At 41.7% G+C, this 16,579-nt stretch overlaps 1 protein-coding gene and 1 non-coding gene across 8 annotated transcripts in view; one reads left to right on the forward strand and one right to left on the reverse strand.

The window, feature by feature from the left end:
• Window positions 1-16,579, reverse strand: part of LRRC8D (leucine rich repeat containing 8 VRAC subunit D) — a 126,140-nt gene that overhangs the window by 100,433 nt on the left and 9,128 nt on the right. The gene's annotated exons all lie outside the window — the stretch shown is intronic.
• On the forward strand, window positions 14,941-15,016 carry TRNAG-GCC (transfer RNA glycine (anticodon GCC)). Its single transcript has one exon. It is a non-coding gene; the product is annotated as a tRNA-Gly (tRNA).

Consider the following 16,579-nt stretch of genomic DNA (forward strand, 5'->3'; position numbering starts at 1 on the left):
CGTAAGAAAAGAAAAAATATGCTTCCAGATAAGCACAAATGATACCACAAAAGATAAAACTGATTTTGGAACATTCTGGAGGTTCATTTTGAAAATCTCCATTCCTTAAGTATCACACAAGTCCATGGATGAAGTCAGCAATGCTGTGAAACCAATTTTAGAAGCTACAAATTAAGTGACAAGAGTTAGCTTTCCTGAGGACTAACAGGTGTGGCAGAAGAGATGAAAAACTCATAACGGAAATGATACTACTTATCTTTCTTCATTGTAGAAAGACGTGCCTTTAATGGTTAAAAATGTTTACCACAAGATCTCTGTGTGTGAGGGTTCCTGGTCATTATTATAGCTGGATTTTATAAACAAATATGTAAAATGACAAGTGGTGACTTAAGCAATTGCCTCTCTGTACTAGAAGCCTTCACATCAGTGTCCCTGTCCCTGTCTTCACTTCCAAAGTAGCTCCTGCAACAGGCTATTCTGTGAAGGAGGTCTCTCACACTCACATTCACCTCCTGGCCTCTGCAAAACCTGGGCCATGGCTTTCAAGAAAGATGTTGGCAGAGCCAACTGGCTGGCCTGACTGGCATGTGCCCACAGAAGGTTATTAATCATCTTCAAAGAGCCAGAGTGTCATTTTTACACAGCAAAAATGTAGCAAATCATCTTATTATAAAAATCTGCCTGTAAGATGGTGTTAGCTCCTTTCTAGGGACAGAGTTTCTTGGATTTGAGCAAGTTGAGAAGAAAAGCACTATTTAGAGCACCCCTGGGCAGGACCTGGAAGCTACAAGGTAGAAACGAAGGGCCAGGGTGGCTCCAGGCCTGAGTACGTACGTCTCTCAGCTCAGCGCCTCAGTGTCCTTAGCCTCCAAACACGCACACACTCACCCATGCTGCACAGAACTAGTAACATTTACACAGGACCCTCACATGCCCTGCCTCACTGAATTCTCAGCACTATCTTGCGGGGAGTTAAAAGCAGCAGCAGAGCTCACAGATGTTGTCGTTTTATTCAAGTCAGTAGGTAAAAGAACTAAAACTCACTCTGGGTCTGTTCTTCCTCCTTTTAATTGAAGAGAAATAAGTGGGTGCATTTTGGCTGTGGATGTATAATTCTGTGCTGCCCATCTTTTCCTCAGAAGAATCTCACTTTTAAAACACAACTTGCAACACTCTTTCAACTACATCATGTTATTTCATCACTTTGCCAATTTTTTGTAAAGTATAAATTAGAAACGTATTTTATAACAGACCAATTGATGTTAAGCTCTAGCAATTATGTTGATATAAATTAGGTTAAGCATGCTCTTGGGCTGCAGTTGAATATTATTTTATAAAATAAGTAAGATACACTGGTCAATCAAACTGTGAAGGACAAAATCTTTTCTTTTTTTTTAAGATTATATTTATTGATGTTTAGGGAGGAGAGAAAGTGTGGGCAGGGGAGAGTGGGAAGCATCAACTGGTAGTTGTTGCTTCTTGTATGTGCTGGGCAAGCTGGAGGTTTCAAACTGGTGACTTCAGCATTCCAGGTCAACACTGTCATTGAATATATCAATTCTCAATTATCTACTATAATGGGATCTTAATAAAGAAAGCAATTTATGAATAACTTAAGGTTGCAAAGTTGGATAATCTGATTTTTCATTTACCTGCAGTGAAATGCTAAGGCAGACAGCATAAAAGAGGAACAAAATGCCTGGGAAAATCCAAAAATGTTATTTTAAACTTTTGAAAGATTATTCATCAATTCTTTATTTTTTTAATTTATTTTGAAGTATAGTTGGTATACAATCTTCTGGTTATATCAGTTTCAGTTATACAATATATTATCCCTTACAATGTGATCACTCCACTAATTCTAGTAATCATATCAATTTTTAAACTAAACCTAGTGAAACAAACTTTAACCACTTTACGTGTATTGATTCAATTATTCCTGATGATACCATACGAGGAGATATTACCATTACTTCCACATTACAGACCAGAAAAAAGACACAAAGATATCAAGTCATTTACCTAAATTAACAATGTAAGCAAATATACAAACTTGGGCAGCCTGGCCCAACTTTAACCATTTTACTACCACTAGGGCACAACTGGATTGGCCTTGCTTTCTCCAGCATGAAAGCTCCTGGGAAACAGGCCCATGGATAAGGCAGAGGGCTCAGAGGCTTTCCTTTTTGCAACAAGACTGTAACCACTGGTGGCAGGGAGTCAGGGATGCAGAGTCTGCTACATGTTGCTTAATAAATGAATATTGAAAAGAAAGTAAATTATATTTGCCAAATGGAAAAGCCAAGACAGAGGGCTGCTTCCTCACCTTGACCAGAATCCTGGACTACAAGACTCCAGGACTGTCTGCCTACAACACAACTGAATTAGTAAGGACAGGGAAGGCAATGAACCCCATGTACTTTGATTTTGGTGAAGCATTTGATACAGTTTCCCATGAAGTCAGCATTGTTAAATCAACTGAAACTTATGTGGCTACAAGAACCACCCAGGAGTAAAGCAGGCTCAAAAGAAAAACATTGGATATATATCTTCTAGTATGTGAAGAAAAGAACCACAAAGAACAGTATTCAATCTGTTTTCAAAAGTAACTTAGAAATTATTCACACTGTTATAATCAAATTTGCAAAAACCATTAACTTGGGAAGTGTGAAAAGGGCAAATGAGGGAGCCAAAGGACCTCAATTAACAGAGGTGAGGAAAAACAAGTTCGGTTTCATTTTTGTGCTCCCTTTAATTTTCAGGGAGGGGCTAGGATGCCCAATGGGTAGTAACCGCCTCTAACCCTGAGATGCCAAGACTAACCTAAGTAAAGGAAGGAACAGCACACTGGATATGTTTAAAACTTTAGGACCTTTGGTCTGAACTTCAAAAAGTATGATCCTATATTAATCCACACACCATCAGTAAAGTTCCATGGGAAATAATATTTCTTTCAACAAAAAAACTTTGTTAGTAAAACTCAAAAGAAATGAAGGGGCTCAAAGGCTGAATTTAGAGGTCAAACGAAAAAGCCAATGGTGTGTGTATAATCTGGCCCTACTACAAGTGTGCCACACAAGCAGAAGATCATGAGAATGGTTTGCGAACACATAGCAGGATCAAGAACAGCGGAAAAGGCAGAGGGAGGCGAGCTAAAGCTTGGCCTGAGGTCATTTTTTAAAGCATAAATTTTATTTTCTAATTTCTTTAATGTTGAGAAATCACTTCTCCCTTGGTAGAAGTTTGCCTTCTCAGCAAAAATTATATATACTTATAAAGTTAGTACTCGATTGAGCACTCAAGAAATGGTCCAAACTCAGGCTGGGTCCCAGGAATAGAACAAGTGAGCATCATTTCATGCAACTCCAAACAGAATGCAGAACTGCACTGTTGAGCTCTGTAGCCACCATGCCACAAGCAGTGACTCTAGAGCTCCAGCTCTAAGAAAGACTATCAATAAAGTGACAGTCACCAGGGGAATCCTAACATATTCTTTCTAAATAAACAAAAAAGGGAAATTTAGCACAAAGGCATAAAAAACTAGATCCATACTACATTCTAGATTATGAATGGAAGAAATTATGAGAAAATGACAATGCACTGAGATCATTATTAAAATTCATAGAGAATTTTAAAAAAACACCCAAAAAACCTACAGAGAAGAGCTCCCCCAAGGTTTGATTAGTGGCTCCCTCACATGGTTTAAAATCATTCACACAAGGACAAACCCAAATTAGACTAAATCCATATTCTTTGCCCCAATGTCCTAATGCCTAAAGGAACTATGCCTTCATCTGACTGTGCTCAGAATTACCTGCAGGGCCTTTTAAAAAGTTTCTCAGACCCCACCCCAGTTCTCCATCACTGAAATCACTGGGGGGGAGGTGTTCCCAGATTCTCTACATTTAAGACCCCCCAGGCAACCCTAAAGATGCAGCTCACTAAAGGAATCTCCACTACAGACATTCTCTCCTTTCTTTACTACCACCACGACAACTGAAGTCAGAGACGAGGGTGAATGCTTTCCCTTCCCAAGAATCTTCAATAGGATAACCTTCAAAGGCAGTGGAATGAAGTCAGCAGGACACTCCAGGCCCTCTGTAATCTGTCCCAAACTACATCTTTTGCCCTCCTCCCCTCCCACATCCCTTACTCTGTCAAAACACGGTTCCCCAAACATATCTTTTAAGTCTATATATTTTCCTGCCCCAATGTTCCCTTCCTTCTCTCTCTCACCTTTCCCTACCGGCCACCATCTTTGTCATCCTTCAAGGCCCTACTCAAGTTATTTTTCTCTGTGAACGCTTCTGAACTTTCCAGCCAAAATTGGTTTCTCCTTCCTTTCAGCAAATGTCCAAAAATTTACTGTATTTTTTGCTCCATAAGACACACCTGACCATAAGACACACCTAGGGTTTTAAGAAGGAAAATAGGGTTTCTGAACCAAATGGTGTAATATAATAATATTTAATATTTATTAAATATTAAAATATTTAATAAAATACCATATTTTTGTTCCATAAGATGCACGGGCATTTTCCCTTCCACTTTTGGGGGCAAAAAAACTGCATCTTATGGAGCGAAAAATATGGTATCTCACACAGAAATTACAGCACACACTGCATGCTGCTCTGAATATTCTTTTTTTGGTAAAGAAGAGGGGAGGTATAGATACAGACTCCCACATACACCCCAACCGAGATCCACCAGGCAACACTGTCTGGGGCTAATGCTTGAGTAATGAGCTATTTTTAGAGCTTGAAGCTGATGCACCGAGACCAATGAGCTATCCTCTCAGCACTCTGGGCCACACTCAAACCAACTGAGACACTGGGTGGGGGAGAGGGGAGAGGGGAGAGGGGAGAGGAAGAAAAGCAGATGGTCACTCTCCCTGGCCAGGGAGAGAAGCAGATGGTCACTCCTCTTGTGTGCCCTGGCCAGGAATTGAACCCAGGACACCCACATGGCAGGCTGGCACTCTATTCACTAAGCCACCAGCCAGGGCCACTGCTCTGAATTATGCTAAGCTATGTTCACACTAGTCTCCCCCTGAAAGCAGCAGTATAACTCATTCCTCTTTCATACTGTGGATGAGAGACAGACCCTGGTTTAAAGTCTAGTTCTTCCAGTTACTTAGCACTGTAATCCTTGGGAGGTTATTAGAATATATTGAGCCTCAATTTTATAATCTTTGAAATGGGACCAAAAAAATGATACCTTCATAATTGTGAGGACACAATACAAGTGATTGGCCCAATGCAGAACACCTAACATGCACCATAATGGTTGTCATTATTATTAATTTTTGTTTGCTATCCTACTCAAATACATTGTAGACATAGTAAGTGTTCAAAAACCACTTGCTTTCACTAGAGAGAGGGAGAGAGGAGCATTAGCTTTCAAAGTAATGAGCAGTGTTTCTTAAAGCCCTTTCTCTTTCACCCAGTTTTGTTCTGTTACGAAGGGCCTTTCATAATATTTCTATTCAAAAGTCATTTCTTATTCCCCTTTCTTTCCTTCAAAAAATCAATATACAAAATTCAATGGAACAAGCTCTGTGTCAGTGCCCCTCCTACTCCAGCTTGGCTTTTGCTTTGAACTACAGTAACTGCCTGCAGCCACAGTGTCGCTGCCGGAGACCCGCCTGCTTCACCCTTACAACAAACAGCACTTTGTAGCAAACTGGAGGCGAGCCCAAAGTAGGAGGGGGAAAAACCAAGGAAAAGGAGTTTGGGCCAGAAACTGAGTCAACACCCACACTGTGGTCTGTACTCTCTACAGGTAAAGAGAGAACAAAAAAGGAAAGAGGTTCAGATCAATGCTAGCCTTCCCCAACTCCTCTTGAGCATTCACCTCAACACTCACCCACAGAAAATGACTTCCGACATTCACACTGGACATGCTGGTGCACTCACGGTCTATCTAACACACATGGCTACTGTTGTTAATGAAATACTGTCATATGGAATAGTTTCCTCTCCTCACCAAACCAATCATACTGCCATTATCATAACCTCCACCGCTTGCAGGGAATGAAATCCAAGTCTTAAGAAATCTAAAGTCACAGTCAGCAGAAGAAAGGTGCCAGAACTCAAGTCCTCTAAGCTCCAAATCCTTGGTTCCTCCCATGACCCTATATTAGCTGTGGAAAACAATCTGAAAAACATTCTCAGCAGCTCAGCAAATCCACTCGCTCTAAAGGTAAAGGTGAAATAGGTTTTGTGCTCTTAAAAACAATGCTGGTGCCAAGAGTGAGGGTCATCCCAGCAACAAGTCCCCACACTGCAGCCTGATAATGCTCAGTTTAGTACTGTAGTATGGTATTCCAGAACGATGCTTTAGCTTTCTGTTCCGAGATGGAAACTGTTTCCTGACAATTTTGTTCATTCGTTTGGTTTGAGGAAGAAGGTACTAGGAAACGAGCATAATTTTCTTTCTTTTTAAAAAATCAAACCCTCATCCTGAGTTTAAAGCTGAGGTGATGTGGGAAGCAAAAGAAGTTTGTAAAGCAAATTGTGATTCTTGTTGTGAGAGTATAGGAGGCAAAAACAAAACAAAACAAACAAAAAAACAAAGTCCTGAAAAGCCCCAATCCTGAGGCCCTCACTGTTTGGTTCAAGTCACAGTTCTGCCACTTCTAGTTATGTGGGCTTGAATTCCTTGGCTGCTTGCTCACAGTGATGGGGAAGTGCAACCCAACTGGGGCACCAGCCTTGGTGTCTTCCACTACAAAACAGGCTGTTGTGAGGAGTGAATGAGCCAATATATGTAAAGTGCTCCCAACAGTGCCAGGCACGTGGGAGTACTACATAAGTGTTTCCTATCATTATTTCCAGAAACGATTAGTCTCTATGTGTGTTCTTTTTAAAGTGTATTTTATAAGAAGGTTAAAGAAAACCATTTGTACAATTTGTTAATCCATAATGCCAGTGGTCCCCAACCTTTTTTGGGCCACGGACCGGTTTAATGTCAGAAAATATTTTCACAGACCGGCCTTTAGGGTGGGACGGATAAATGCACAAAATAAAATTATGTGACTGGCATAAAAACTGTGGTATTTTCAAATATAATTGTCAAACTTACAATATTTATTGGGCTAAGTTAAAGGAGGAATGAGCATGTCCTTATTATTCAGGCTGTATTTAAATTTGTTATTCTGACAACGTTTCATGTCTGACATCAATATGTAATATGGTAGGTTGAGGCTCACTACCAATCATGAACCTACAACAATAAAAATAAACATGAATCTACTGTGTACTTGTATGCAACTTTATTAGAAGCGTCCTCTTAACATCGCATCAACAACATAACATGAGTAACATCCTCTCTGCCTCCAAACACTTTCCAGTCGCTATGGTAACATTTAAACATGCCTTAAAAATAAGATACAACACAAAAACAAATATAAAGTGCATGAGAAATACAACTCACCATTGTTATGAATACTGTAAGTTAAGGGTTATTTATTATAATGTTTATATAGAATGAGAGATAGTAGCCTATCTCTCAACAACCATAACGCTAAATCAGTGGAAGCCCTGAGCTTGTTTCTCTGCAACGAGACGGTCCCATCTAGGGGGAATGGGAGACAATGACACCCGAAGTGTGTTGCTTATGTCCAGTCTATTCCGTAATTTTGTTTTGGTTGCTGTCACTGCAAAAAATCCCGCTTCACACAAATAGGATGTCGGAAATGGCAACAGCGTTTTTAGTGCTTTTGTGGTGATCTCGGGGTACTCTGCCATGACTTTAATCCAGAACACTGGCAGAGCTGTAGTCTCGAACATATTTTTAAGGCTGCCGTCATTTGCGATCTCTAGTATTGATCCTCTTCTTGCATAGACACACTGGATTCACCTGGTTTGTTGACAAATGGATTGTGGATCCATTCCTTGGCAATTCCTGGGTCTTTTGTGGTTGGGAAGTAGTGTTCAAACTCTTTTAAAAGCAAATACAGGTGCTCATGCACCAGCTGGGACAATGAAGGCTTGGGCTCAGTCTCTTCCAAAATTCCCGTGAATGTTTGAAACATGTCAAATATACCCCTGTTCACGCGTCATCCCCACAAATCCAGTTTGGCTTTAAATGCAGCTACTTTTAATCTGCCAACTTGAAGACAGTTGTCATTTCCCCCTGAAGTGACCGACTGAGTTCATTGAGGAGGTTAAATATGTCACACAAGTAAGCGAGTTTTGCAACCCATTCCTAGTCACTGAAATGTGCTGCTAGTGGTGACATTTTTTCTGAGAGAAATCTCTGCAGTGGCTCTCATAATTCAAACACTCTGGCCAGGGACCTCCCTTGGGATAACCATCTTATTTCTGCGTATAAGAGAAGGTGTCTGTGCTCCGTGTTCATTTCCTCACAAAGCTGCTCAACAGGCGCCAGTGAAGGGCGTGTGCTTTGATGTGGTTAATAACTTTAACATCATTCAATATGCTGTTAAGTTCCGGTGGTATATTTCGGCTAGCAGGCATTTCCCTGTGAATGACACAATGCGTACGTAGACTCACATTCAGGTGCAACCTCCTTAATCCGAGTAGTTAAACCAGACATCCTTCTGGTCATGGCAGCAGCTCTATCTGTGCATATGCCGACACAAAAAGACCATTTCAGTTTTCCTGATATATAGTCAGTCATCCAGCGATTTAAATAGTTCTGCGACTGTGGTTCTGGTTGGCAATGATAGTGCACATAAACATATCCTCATGCACATCCTCTTGATAAAGATAACGCACGTAAACAAGTAGTATTGCCTTGTTGTCAATATCTGTAGATTCGTCAACCCGGAGAACGTACCACGGTGATTTATTAATCTTTTCCAACAATTGTGATACAATGGCCTCTGCTATTTCCTCAATGTGCCGTGTGACGGTGGTAGCCAAAAGAGGCATCTGTGCTATCTTTTTAACCGCAGCCTCTCCTAGAAGTTCACGACAAATGTCTTCAGTGGCTGGAAGGATCACTTCTTCACCAATGGTGAATGGCTTCTTAGCCTTAGCAATATGATTAGCCACCAAGTATGATGCTCTCAGTGCACTCTCATTTATTGATGTAGTGGCCACCAGTAATTGTTTCTGTCCTTCTTGTTCATGCTTTTTTCTTTCAAAATACTCAGAAGGCTTGTCTTTTAAAGTAGGGTGCTTGGTCTCCAAGTGGCGAAGCTGTTTTGAAGGCTTCATCGCCTCATTACTTAGCCGGTCGCCACATAGATATTATGCAGAGCAGCCTTGGTGCACGAGAATCACCAGTTGCGATAAATCCATACTTCAAGTAGGACTCCTGGTATTGTCTGTTAAATGAAGCCTTCTTTTTCTTCAAGGTCGTAGGTTTTTCTTCTGTCTCCTCACTGGCCCTTTTCCACTTCGCAAAAAAACTTTCGATGGAATTTTGTTTTTCACTCATTTTGCTAGTTTATGGGTTTAATTTTAGCGGCAACATATCACATGACTGAGACAAGCGTCAAGAGTGAGTCTTAGACAAATTTAACAGAAGGAATCTGGTCATTTTTTAAAAATAAAACATCATTCAGACTTAAATATAAATAAAACGGAAATAATGTAAGTTATTTATTCCTTCTCTGCGGACCTGTACCAAATGGCCCACGGACCAGTACCGGACTGCGGCCCAGGGGTTGGGGACCACTGCATAATGCCCCAAACCAGCACAAAGACTATTTACAAGTTTCACTTCCTGATAGGATCTTCCAGGATTTCCATCTCTGGACTAGAGTCCCTAGAAGGACAAACAGTGGAATTTGAAGAATTTTCCTTCTTCCCAGCAACAGCAAGCAAATCTGTACCCATTCTCTCAATACCACAAACCAGCTTCCACAATGAGGAAAAACAAAGACCCTACCGCATTAAACAAATGCAGGGGCACATTTTTAAAATGCATTTTATTTTTATTCTGAAAGTAACCAAAGTATTAATAATGTAAAATTACACCAGCTGAGCAGCACAGGGTTCAGATCACACAGAGATGACAGTCCTGAAGCCTGGAATAAAACCTGCTGATGAATCAAAAGGTTTCTTTCTCAGAAAATGCTGAAATTTCAGGAACAATGTGCTATATACTAGGGACAATTTAAAACAAAAAATGTTTTTTAAAATCCCCTCTTGGGCTAGCAGTTTAGACTCAGCCAATAATAGAGATCTTCTAAGATATCACCTCTTTTCTCTTAAAGTAGGTGTATGTACAACAAATTACACTTAAACAATGGAAGGATTTTCCACAGAAGAGTACATAAAACCTAAAGACAGGAGCACTAGCAAGGTCACAATACAGGTCTGAGGTCGTGTCCTACACGGGCACAGAGACAGGGAGCGGGGCTAAAACTCAGCTTACACTCTTCTCTAACCAGTGTGCCCCGATGGGACAGATACAACATCCTGCCAGTAGTGTCACCCAAAGGGGCTGTGAGGGCTCCTCCAAGTGGCACTGAGCACACAGCCGTCCACAAGCTGGTATCCAGAGCCATCTGGGAGCTGGGGGCTGCCATTCATACCCTTGAAGACAATGCTGTCGTTTGGGGGGAAATGAATGTTGGCCAGTTTTCTACAATGCAGAGATTTTCCAACTTTCTTGGTTCATCTTGGTATCAGCTGTTCTATAGTCCCCATCTTCTTTTCCTTCCTCTATATTCTCCTTTCTGCCATAAGCCCTTTCCCTCTCTTTTCATTACAATTCTCCATTTTCAGAGGCCACAACACAAATTACACACATTAGGAATGGTAAAATAATAGCACTCTGCCCACTCACATACATTCTGCACTTTCTAAATATTTATCAGGCCTAACCAGGTGGTGGTGCAATGGATAGTGTGTTGACCCAGGACACTGAGGACCCAAGTTCGAAACCCCAAGGTTGCTGGTTTGAGTATGGGATCATAGACCTGACCCCATGGTCACTGGCTTGAGCCCAATGTTGCTGGCTTGAGCTCAACATCACTGGCTTGAGCAAGGGGTCACTAGCTCAACTGGAGTCCTCTGGTCAAGGCACATATGAAAAAGCAATCAACAACTAAAGTGCCACAACAAGTTGATGATTCTCATCTCTCTCCCTTCCTGTCTAATAAATAAATGTAAGGACTCCTGTTCCTAAATAAATAAATAAATGTAAGGACTCCTCTTCATTCTCCTTCTCTTCCCTATTACCCCTAAATCAACTTTAAGATATAAATCAATCTTCCCTGGCTGGTTGGCTCAGTGGTAGAGCGTCGGCCCAGCGTGTGGATGTCCTGGGTTCAATTCCCAGCCACAGCACACAGGAGAAGTGTCCATCTGCTTCTTCACCCTTCTCTCTCTCCTTTCTCTCTGTCTCTCTCTTCCCCTTTCGTAGCCAAGGCTCCACTGGAGCAAAGTTGCCTGGGGCGCTGAGGATGGCTCCATTGCCTCCACCTCAGGCATTAGAATGGCTCCAGTTGCAACAGAGCAATGCCCCAGATGGGCAAAGCATCGCCCCCTGGTGGGCATGCCAGGTGGATCCTGGTCAGGCACATGTGGGAGTCTGTCTCTCTGCTTCCCCACTTTTCACTTCAGAAAAAATATACACACAAAAAAAAGATATAAATCAATCTTCCCCTTCCCTATCTCCCAGAATAAGAGATCTCTTTCTTCACCTTCAAGTGGCACTTACCCTTCATTCTCTATCACTGGGCCCACCTAACCCCGTATACTAGTATCATCTGCTAGATGCTTCATTCTCATACTCCACATATTTTTCCTGGAATCTATTATTCCTCAGGCAAGACAACCTTTTCAAATACATCCACTCTATATATACATAACAATTTTATTTATTTATTTATTTAGTATTTTTTTCTGAAGTTGGAAACGGGGAGGCAGTCAGACTCCTGCATGCGCCCGACCGGGATTCACCTGGCATGCCCATCAGGGGGCGATGTTCTGCCCCTCTGGGGTGTCGCTCTGTTGCATCCAGAGCCATTCTAGGGCCTGAGGCAGAGGCCACAGAGCCATCCTCAGCGCCCGGGCCATCTTTGCTCCAATGGAGCCTCGGCTGCGGGAGGGGAAGAGAGAGACAGAGAGGAAGGAGGGGGGAGGGGTGAAGAAGCAGATGGGCGCTTCCCCTGTGTGCCCTGGCCGGGAATTGAACCCAGGACTCCTGCACGCTAGGCCGACGCTCTACCACTGAGCCAACTGGCCAGGGCCTATACATAACATACCAATTTTAAAGGACAGAAATTGTTACCATTACAAGTATAGGGCTCTCAGTTTGGATGCGGTATGGGGGTCAGGGGGGGCACAAAACAATGAAGTCAAATTCTGATTTATCTTAAACTGAGTTTTTAAATTGTATTGTGCTTTTATTCAAGTACTATGCTTCCATTTACCAGGCCACTAAAGGGCTTCCTATCTCTGAAGGCTAAAGCTGACAGGCTATATCCAGGCCACAAAGCCATTTTGTTTGGTCTGCAGGTAGGATTTATAAAATGTTGAGTTAGCCAACATTTTAAAATCAGGAGACTTTAATGTCATCATACAGATTTCTGACTGACAGTAAAAAATCAGAAGATCTGGTAAGACTGGCCCACATTCCCATATGGTAACGACTGGCTACTGAGTGGATCTGCTAAACAGACCTTCTTTAGACAGCACCTGCATTTTCTAGTCTGGTACAGGTCTATCCCCACTCCCGCCTGATCACCCTGCCCTGCGATTGAGTCCCAGCTGCCATAAACCATCCCACGGGAGGCCCATTTCAGGCAGTGTTTGCTGTCTGCCTGAGACCCCTGGGGGCCATAGCTAATATCCAATGCAAATTTTTCTCTTTCTCTCTGTCTTTGGCTAGTACAGAAATTATAGATGGAATTATAAAGTTTCTCTTCATACAGAATTTTCCAGGTACAAATAATCTATAAAGAAAACATAGAACTAAACAAAAAGAAAAATGTTTCATAACAGAAAAAAATATATTTGAAAAGAACTAAGTTAAAGAGGAAAGTTTCTCCACATGTGTGTAAAGAAGGATGCATTTGTGCAAGCAGTGCAGCACTGCAGACCACTGCCTACCCGTGCTGCATTACTGGCCAAATGCTAATACGCAAAATAAAACCCTTCAAGTAGAAATTATAACAAAAGGATTCACTCCACTGAAATGATTCTAGGTGAGCATAATATATCTATAAATAAAACAGACTATAAATATATGATACAGATATATGGGTATTTAATAATTTATTATTTACTTAGAGAATATGAATGATTGTTTTGAATGCATATAATATATACTGCTCAACAAAAATTGGAATATTTCAAAATGAATATGAAGTGATAAAAATAAGCATTTGATTTTTTTATTAAACAAAAACATAAGAAAAGCAAATGACAAGTCAAAGAAAGTAGTTTGATTATGCAAGTGAGATGCAAATTTCATTGGTGAAAATGCACTATACAAAAGGCTTAAAAGTATTAGAGTATCTGCACGTTCCCTGACCCCCTAATTTTTGTGAGCAGTGTATTTGGTATTGCACTTAATCAGCAAGCACTTGGACATAAGCCTTAACAAATATTAACTACATCTTTATGTATTTATATGCAGTAGTTATTGTAGGGTCAGACCTAATTAGGTATAATATTCTACCACCAATTGGTGGTAAAAGAGAATAGGCTAGAAAAAGCACCAAAACAAATGATTTTAGATTACCCTCTCAATTCTAAGATGAACTTTCACTCAAGCGGTTTTACCAACAGGTTGATATTTTCTAACACCACGATGTGCTGACAAGAACACAGCCCAGAAGCTTGAAGGCTGGGGCGCCACTACAGCTCTGTTCTTCCCGGCTGCGTTCCTAGGTTTCAGGTCTGATCCATAAATGAGGAGCATAAACTTCACGAGCTGTGTGTGAGGTACCTTTACACCTCAAAATCTGATTCTCCTTTTTGTTCTTTCTATAAAATTATCAATAGGCAATTCATTTTTATCAAATGAATAAAAATTTTTAAAGAGAAATTAGAAGAGTACAGTAGATAAGAGAATAGACTTTGAAATAAACAAGTCTAGTTTCAAATCCCACCTATACCACTTCTGTGTGATTTTTTTTTTTTTTTTTTTTTGGCCTATCTCATAACCTCTCAGGCCTCAGTAACCTCATCTGTAAAGTGGGAATAAACATACTTTCCTTTCAGGATTGTTTTGAAAATGGAGAATGTATGTAAATTCCAAGGCATAGGTTTGGACAATCAGTCAATGCCAAATAAATAGTTATTATTATTAATTTTGGGTATTCCAAAAATTGCTCAATTACTTCTTGACCAGTTAAGTTTTAAAAAACTAGTTATATCTGACAACAAACTAATGTTAAAAGCTTATTCATTAGTGTGCCATTGAAAGCAACACGGGGGCCATTTTCCAAAGAATTTGAATTTTCAAACACTGCTTAGAACTAGGCTGAGAGCAATCAAGAGAGAATGTTGACTTATCGCTTTTACACCCACGGAGATGGGCATGAGTCTGTCCTGTCTCTCGGGTGGTAGCTGGAGAGGCAGCTTTCTGGTGCTCCACATCCTTCAAAGAGAAGTGTTGTCCTGCATGTGTGCTCCTTCCTCATCCTGCTTTGTAGAACTTATCACAGTGCTGGTGATCTGTTGGTGGTGAGATTTAGCAACGGGAATTATGGGTTGCTGGGGAACTGAAGCCTTCTCTGGCAAAGTTCCTAACTATTACCAGCAAGCAAAGGAGGAAGGTAAAATATCACTTTTAAGAAATGAAATGTTCATAATAGACTCTAACATAGATATCTGTGAGTCATCCCCAATAGCAAGTGCCAAGAAGGGGACACAAACATCTTGAAAACCTCAGAGAAGTAGCAGTGTCCAGACTTCTGATTTCATAGACTAGTAAAACTTTAAAAGGAAGACTGTCACAAAATTGCCAGGTTTTAGGTGAGTAAAGAATGACATCAAAAAGCAAATCATCGCCCTGGCTGGTTGGCTCAGTGGTAGAGCGTCGGCCTGCCGTGCAGAAGTCCTGGGTTCGATTCCCAGCCAGGGCACACAGGAGAAGCGCCCATCTGCTTCTCCATCCCTCCCCCTCTCCTCCTTCTCTGTCTCTCTCCCCCTCCTGCAGCCAAGGCTCCCTTGGAGCAAAGATGGCCCGGGAGCTGGGAATGGCTCCATGGCCTCTGCGTCAGGCGCTAGAGTCGCTCTGGTTGCAACAGAGCGATGCCTGGGATGGGCAGAGCATCGCCCCCTGGTGGGCGTGCCGGGTGGATCCGGTCGGGCGCATGCGAGAGTCTGTCTGTCTCCCCGTTTCCAGCTTCAGAAAAATTCAAAAAAACAAAAACAAATCATCACCACCCTTTCTCAAAAGGAAAAAAAAAATTAACCTCTCAAAGTAGGAAGGACAATCCACGATGTTTTTTAAAAAACTCTTTAAACTGAAAACACCTAGTACTAAAATTAAAACTGAAAAACCTGCTATATTGTCTTGATTCTGATTTTTGCACAATCTGGTACAACTGTCATCGTGGAGCCACTCTGGAAGCAGCTGCCTACACTGCACTGTGAGCTGCTCCATCATGGCACTCATCCCAGGACGCAGTGTCTCAGGGAGGCACCACAGGTCACACTGCACAGCATCTCCCAACTTGGTCATCACCTTCCAAGAATACAGACGTATCCTTAAAGCTCCTTGTTTATCTTCATAACCAACTGCGGGCCTGTCAACCACAAATGTTTCAAAACCTTTTTGAAAGTGTCTTCAGTCAGCACCCAGACTTTATGTACAACTATGTAAAATGGTGGTTCTTGGTCTTGGCTGTGCATCAGAATCACTTAGGGGCAAAGAGGGCTTTTTTCAAACTGAAACTCTACTCCCAGGCATTCTGATTCAATAGGTATGGGGCTAGGGTCAGGCAGCTTCAATACACAGTTGACCCTTTAACAACATGGGAGGTATGCGTGCAGGCCATCCCAGCAATCAAAAATCTACCTATTACTTAAATTGGTTCTCTGCACATGAGGATTCCCAACTTCAGAGGGGGAAACTATGTATTCCTTAGATTGATTCTGATGCCCATCAGGATTAAGAAAAACTGGTACCACCTGACCGGGTGGTGGCACAGTGGATAGAGCGTCGGACTGGGATGCGGAGGTCGCCAGCTTGAGCGTGGGCTCATGGTTTGAGACTCCGAGGTTGTCAGCTTAAGCGCGGGCTCATCTCACTTGAGCAAAAGCTCACCAGCTTGGACCCAAGGTCGCTGGCTCGAGCAAGGGGTTACTCGGTCTGCTGCAGCCCCCACGGTTAGGGCACATATGAGAAGGCAATCAATGAACTACTAAGGTGTCGCAACGAAAAACTAATGATTGATGCTTCTCATCTCTCTCCGTTCCTGTCTGTCTGTCCCTATCTGACTCTCTCTCTGTAAAAAAAAAAAAAAGAAAAAGAAAAAGAAAAAGAAAACCTGGTACCATGGGTTTTTTACATTCATCCTGAATTTATGTCTTATAAAGCTTTACGCATCCCTTCTGCCGACAAGAATGGAGGGCCAGGCTTAGGTGGGGCACTAGGAAATCAGTGGAGAACAATACAGAAAGAAAGCAGACAACTGGAATAC

This window comes from Saccopteryx leptura, chromosome 3 (genome assembly GCF_036850995.1).
Source record: "Saccopteryx leptura isolate mSacLep1 chromosome 3, mSacLep1_pri_phased_curated, whole genome shotgun sequence".
NCBI lineage: Eukaryota > Metazoa > Chordata > Mammalia > Chiroptera > Emballonuridae > Saccopteryx > Saccopteryx leptura.